At 40.6% G+C, this 7028-nt stretch overlaps 1 long non-coding RNA gene across 1 annotated transcript; it reads left to right on the top strand.

Moving 5' to 3' along the window:
* Positions 1–3828: 3828 nt before the first annotated feature.
* Positions 3829–4761, top strand: LOC121977442. Its single transcript, XR_006110830.1, has 2 exons — positions 3829–4358; positions 4444–4761. It is a non-coding gene; the product is annotated as an uncharacterized LOC121977442 (long non-coding RNA).
* Positions 4762–7028: the final 2267 nt, after the last annotated feature.

Genomic DNA, 7028 nt, shown 5'->3' with positions numbered 1-7028 from the left:
CCGCAATCCACATAATTTAATTTTTTAAATATTTTTTATATTTTTTTTACCATCGTTCTCCTCTCTCGTATGTGACAATCGTGTCATCCTCATCTCCTCGCCACTGGCCGGCAGGTCGCCACCCACCGATCGCCCCGCCTCCTCGCCTCCGGCCACCCACCCGCCGACCACCCGTCGACAGCCAGAATCCTAGTCGAAATCTGGCCGCGATTGCGGTCGCTAGGGTGGTGGCCAGATCGCGGCTGGATTTCGGCTAGATTCTAGTTGAAATCTGGCTGCGAACTGGCTGGGATTTGCTAGCGATCGGATTCCGGTCGCAATGGGGCCGGATTCCTACCGCAATGGCACCGGATTCCGACCGCGATTAAGCTTCGGCGAGATATGCAGTTCACACTAGTCGCTAGCGTGGTGGCCGGATTTCGGCCGGATTCCGGCTCAATCCGGCTGGGAACCGACCGGAGTCTGACAGCAACCAGATTCTGACCGCGATCGCGCCGAATTTCAGCCGCGATCGCGTCGGATTCCGATTGCGATCAAGCTTCGACATGATTTCTATCGAGCCAGATTCCGACGAGATCACGGCCGGAATCCATGCCGCGATCCCCGACGGGTTCACCCCCTGGGCTATAGTATGGGTGGGTTCAGGCGGCCGGAGGCCGCCGACGGTGGGCAGGCCGGTCGACGGCGGGGCGCGAGGAGGCGCGAGGGTGGCTGCTGCGAGGAGGCGCGGTGAGCTTCGGTTCGGCGAGAACGAAGGAAAATCAAAGAAGAGAAAAAATTTTCATTAAAAAAAATGATGTGGACTTTAATCCGTAAAATAGGGTCCGTAGCATAACAATTTTCTCTCTCTATATATATATAATAATAATAATAATAATTTATTCTCTAAATTTTAAAGATAAAATCCTATATATATATTATAATAATAATTTAATCCTAAATAGTTTAATCATAACTAAAAAAAAAAGTTACTCATCACACAATTGCACACCGTATGGTATGGTGCACGACATAACTTTATTATATATATATATATATATATATATATATATATATATATTAGTCTACACATCTCATAGTGCATACCTTGTGAGTATCAAATGTATATTTTTAGGGCTTAAGGTTTAGCGTTTAAGTTTTAGAGTTTAAGATATAGATTATAATATTTAAGCTAAAGAAATAAAAAAAATTACACATGTTGCTCACAAAATGTGCACCATGAGGTGTGTAGTTCTTTAGCTTAAACCCAAAATGTTAGAACTCATGTGAGTTAGAGAGGGTGAATAGCTTTGATCGCTTCTCGTCTTTTCTTTATGCTCATCGTTGAATGCACAACGAAAACTTGAATCAACTTCGACTCCACATGCACAACTCCAGGATTTTACTTGAAATCTGCTTCTTTGAGGCGACTAATCCAAGGGTCTACTCTAGCGATCACTTCCACTATGAACACCCTCCTTCTCGAAAATTTTTCGAAGGGGGAAAAACCTCATACAAACTTATTCCTACAAGAACATAACAAGATGTCGGTGCAATTGTCTTTAGGTCAAGGCTGACCAGTTTAACTAATCTCAAGTTGACTAGAGTTTGAATTTTGATATTTGACAATATGTGAAAGAGAAGAAATCAAGTAGGTCAAGGGAGGACTGTATACTTGTCAAGGGAAGTCCTAATTGAGGTTAGTGTTGGTGTAGGAGGCACTAGATGATCGAACCTAAGTTTTATTATAAAAAAAGGTTCAAAGTTAAAGTTTCTTATTGTCTAATAAGGTTGATTGAGTTTGTAGGAAGTCCTAAGTGATGTTAGGCAAAAGAAAATCCTAGTTGATACTAGGCAGGTGGAAAGTCCTAACTGTGGTTAGGCAAGTAGAAAGTCTTAAGTGCGATTAGGCAACAAAGTCCTGGTCTGAGGGATTGGTCGAAGTCTTGGCAAGTCAAGGATTTTGAGCGAAATCCTAGAGTCGAAAACTCTAGGTAAAAATCCTGGAGGTCGTGGACACCAGGTGGAAGAATTGACGGGTCGTGGATCGGACGTTCAGCACAAAGTCTTGAAGTCTCAAACACTGAGCAAAAGTTCAGACAGTCTGGAGGACTGGTCTGGCAAAAGGTAATTTCTCCTGAGAGGAGTATGTGAGGACACGTTCCCTGTTGAGGGAATAGTAGGCATCAGTTCGACCTAGGATTTTCGAAAAATTCGAAAGTCAGAACCAGATAGTCCGAATGCTATCAAATATTTTATTAATCATATTTTATTGTACTAACTTTGTTTTAGAGGGCATGTTTGATATTTTAGACTAACGTATCTTGCAGGAAGTGAAAAACATATTTCAAGCTTGGATAAACAGTATTCAAGGCACCTCCAGGGCGGTTGGAGGTGCCTCGGGTGGTTTGCCTGAAGGCCCGCGCAGAGAAGCGTGAATGTGCCTTTTATGCACTTGAAGGCGCCTTGGAGACCGGATGGAAGGTGCCTTCCATGAGTTTAAAGGTGTCTTCAAAGGGATAAATTTTGCAGATTACGGAAGTTATCGTCTTCGATGCTGTGGGGATAAGCTGCACCGCTGGAGGCGCCTTCAATGGGGTTGAAGGCGCCTTTAGCAGTCAATAAAAAGTGACCACGAGCAGATGCCTATACACAACTGATCTTCTCAATCTTTCTCCTACACGTTGCTTCAAAGACAATCTGACGAAGCCGTAACACAATTCCAACAACCGGAAGCTAGGAATTTCTCATTCTTAGTTGTCGGTATAATTTTAATTATTGTAATTAAATTATTGTATTTGTAATTCTCTGATTTATTAGTAAATTACCCAAAATAAACACTCAACGAGTGTGAGATTTGGAGTAGGCGTCGTCATAGACTCCGAACCAAATAAACCAACTTGTTTCGTTGTTTTCTTTACTTACTCTTATTCCGCTGTGTTTTACTCGATTATTTTTAAAGCCGCAAGTACTATTCACCCCCCCTCTCTATTCTATAGTTAGGAAATAGAAAATCTTAATTGGAGATTAGGCAATGGGAAGTGCTAACTGGAGATTAATCAACAAAAGGTATAATTGGAGGTTAGACAATGAAAAATCCCTAGTAAGTGATGCTAGACAATTAAAGTTCTAACAGGATTATGCAGTGAAGAACTAATTGAAAACTAGGCAATTGAAGTCCTAGTGAGGTTTAGTGAAAACCTAGTTGAGAACTAGACAGTAAAGACTTAGTTAGGAACTAAGTAGTGAAAATTTGATAATCAACATTTGGACAGATTATTTTAGTGTTATTTATCGATATTTCCCTCCTTTTATATATCTAAATATATATATTTTTATGTGTTTCATGAGTTTAAATATTGTGTGGTTGTCATTTCAAATCTTATTTATTTGATGAATATTATGACTATCACTTGATTATATTTTATTTTGCAGGAATTAAAAGAGATAACAATTGGGTGAGGAACACCGGTTTGATCACATCGTGATTTAATTCAATTGTTGAAATAATGAAGAAGAAGAGCCTAAATTCAAAGTCTCAACCAAAGTCTAATTTCGAAAGCCCAAGAAGAAAACCTAAATCCTAATTTGGTTGGGTTCGAATGTTCAATTCAAATCAAAACAAGTTTGGTTCAATTGAGCCGGTTCAGTGGACCGATCCGATTCGATTAGGGATTTAAAAGTAAATCCGGTTCAAAGAATTGAACCGGTTCATTTGTATGATTAAAAGGAAAAGTTGGTTCAGCAGTCGGTTCAGCCGAACCGGCCGATTCAATTGGAGTTTAGAGGAGGATTTCTGATTCAATTGTTGGCCAGTTCATTTGTACGCTTAAAGGGGATAGAATCCGGTTCAGTGGGGGTTTTAAAAAGCAGAAGCCGGTTCAGTGAATAGGGAATCTTTTGGGATCACTGTGCGCGTTTCTTCCTCATCCCCGACGCCCCAAACCTTTTTCCTTTTACGCGATTTTCCCCAATCCGGCGACGGCGGCGGCTCTGACAACTCTTGTGGTGACGACTTCATCCTAGTGTCTCTTCCGGCGGAGTGGTTCAGCTCTAGCGCAACGAGGTTCCCTTCTTTCCTATTCTAACTCGGCGACGGCGATTTGAACTCAAAGCTAGGGTTTTCACTGGAGTGGTTTTGCTCCGGTGATTTATTTTCCTCTCCGGCCCTACTATAGAAGATCCTCTTGCGGACGTGGTTTGCAGAAGCAAGGAGTTTCCAACAGTGAGGAAGTCGGCTGTGCAGCTTCTTCTCCGGCGAGCTTTTATCTTCTTCCAACACTGAATGTTGCAGTGGATCCCTGCGGACGTGGTTGCGAAGGTAGGAGACTCCACAAATTCAGTGTGTGTATCGATTCTGGCAGAAGCAAGCTCAAGCCGTGTGTATCAATTTCGGCAACCTCAAATCATTCCAATTCAGGCAGTGAATTCCAACAGCAAGCTTAATGTTGTCTTTCTTTCCAGCTCTCTACTATTCAACTTCGCGTGGTTCGTGTTGCTGGAAGCAGCAGATAAGTGAGCGTGAGGACAACACATTGGGTAGTCGTCCATGATCAGTTCAGCCATTGGTGTCGCTGTTAACCGACTCTAGTGGTTCCAGGTCCGGGTTCTTCATATGATGGCAGAGGGTAGTTGGTTGGAGTTGATCACAGAAGAGTAGTTTGGCTAATTTAGTTTACTTTCTTGTGTAATTTAGGTATTATTTTCTTATCAATGATAGATTGTTTAATATTGTACTTTGTTTAGTTTCATTTATTTATGTGGCAAAAGGTGAAATCGTCAGCGCTCCTGCCGCACCCGGCCCCAAGCCATCACGAGGGAGGTGAGTTGCACAGGGTCCAGAGATTTACGTCCCGACAACCCTACGTTTCGACCCCGCGATCTCATGTGACAACTATGTCATCACTTACCATCTCGGATGACCCGTGGGGTCTAGTTTCATTTATATATGATTGCTAATCTTATATCATAGGGTGACAATGTGATATAGGTTTATCAATTTTACATAGTTAGATTTTGTTTAATTGTCATTGAGTTTGTTTAGTTCAATTGCATTTGATTCATGTTATGTCTATTGATGATTATTTTTGTGTTGTAGTGTGATAATGCGGCGCAGGGTAGTCTTTGATAGTTAGCTAGGTTTGATGATTAATTTCATTTATGCATGTTTATGGTGTTATCCGTAGTGTAGATTGATACTGCGCTATGGGTTCATTGTTGTTGGTTAGTTAGGGTTTCATTTATTGCATTAGTTTTAGAGAACAACTCCAAATAAAACCCCTTGGTTCGATTTTATCTGAAAGTAAACATCCTGCCATTGGCTTTACATGAGAGACGATCTGGACCCTTTGCTACATTACCTTAGTGTAGGTTAAGGAGTTTTAGTTGATTAAAAATTGTTAATTTGATTTCCGCAAGTGATAGTTACGATCCCATCAAAGTCTTAGCGGGACTAGGCATGGGAAAAATCCATGTAGGTTAAAGGTTGATCAAACACTTGGTGATCAAAAGTCCAACTAGAGTTGACACGAGATGAAAAGTCCAAGTAGATCAAATGTTGATCAAACACTTGGTGAAGAAGCCCTGACATGTCAAGGGTAACCAAGTGTTAGGTAACGGGAAGTCTCAATGAGTCACAAATAACTTTACGGTTGGGCAAAGAAACCTTAAACTGAAGTTTAGAGTTTAGGGTTGGGTAATCAATTAGCTCAATTGATTAGCCCAAGGTTAATCAATTAGGCAAATTGCTTAATCGATTGGGACCTACTGGGAGGTTTTCACGAAACACAGTAAGACTTTGAATTGATTAGTTGATCGATTAGAACTTATATTAATTGATTAGGGCAATCAATTAAGGGTATTTTTACACGACAATAAAAGGGTTTGGAATTGATTGGGGGCAATCGATTCATACTTCACCAATCGACTAAGATAATCGATTGAATCTTGTCTGCGATAGCACAATAGGTGCTGGAATTGATTGGAAAATTGATTGAGATTCTTGAAAGAACATAAAGCTTTTGAATCGATTGGGTAATCAATTAGAAGCTGTCGAATCAATTAACATAGCTCATTAATCGATTAGTTAGTAATCGAAAATGACTTTACAATGAAGAACCTTGCTTTTCTTGTTCTCTTCTTATTTTGGATTACTTCTTGGCGGCAATACTTTGTCTCCAAACCCTCAAGAATTGACTCCTTATAATCTCTATGAAATCGTCTTTTTTAAGGTTTCTTTCGGGCAAAAACATACTTCCCAATCGATTAGTCTTACTCTAATAGATTTCCATGTCAGATTCGACAGTTTAAACTTGTAGAATGACTCTATTTTTTCTGACCAATCAATTGGTGAGTCACACTAATCGATTAACTCAATCGATTATGAAGCCTTCTATTCACAGAGAAATTACTGCCAATCTATTGGCAATGCTGAATCGATCTGCCAATCGATTCAATAAGCTTCTGTTCACTCTAGAAACTTAGGCCAATCAATTGCATCGATTACACCAATTGATTGCCCAACCCCTAAATACTGAATTATGAGTTTAGGATTTACCAATTGATTGCCACATCACCCCAATCGATTAGTAATCCTAAATTTAGTCTTTTAATGACTGAATTCACATCTTGCTTGGTATTTGGTTGACTTCAACCTACCAGGAGTTCCTCTACTCAACATTCAGTCATTCGTGACCTGTTGAGACTTCCCGTTGTCCAATATCCAATCAACCTTGATCTATCGAGACTTTCTCACTAAGTGTTCAGTTAACCTTTGACTCACTTGGACTTTCCTCTTGTCGACTTTTCTTTGGACTTCCAATCACCAAGTGTCCAACTCTCCTTGACTCGCTTGAACTTTCATCTTTCTAATGTCTTATTGGACTTCCTATCATCAAATATTCGGTCATCCTTAACCCACTTAGACTTTCCTCTTGCCAACTTTCCGTTGGACTTTCGAACACTAAGTGCCCGGTCAATTTTTGACCTACTTAGACTTTCCATTTTTGCTAAGTGTCTGGTCCTCCGTGACCCATTTAGACTTCTCGTCT

Source organism: Zingiber officinale, chromosome 4B (genome assembly GCF_018446385.1).
Source record: "Zingiber officinale cultivar Zhangliang chromosome 4B, Zo_v1.1, whole genome shotgun sequence".
Taxonomy (NCBI): domain Eukaryota; kingdom Viridiplantae; phylum Streptophyta; class Magnoliopsida; order Zingiberales; family Zingiberaceae; genus Zingiber; species Zingiber officinale.
The sequence above is the reverse complement of the archived record's forward strand: the minus strand, read 5'-3'. Positions and strand labels throughout refer to the sequence as shown.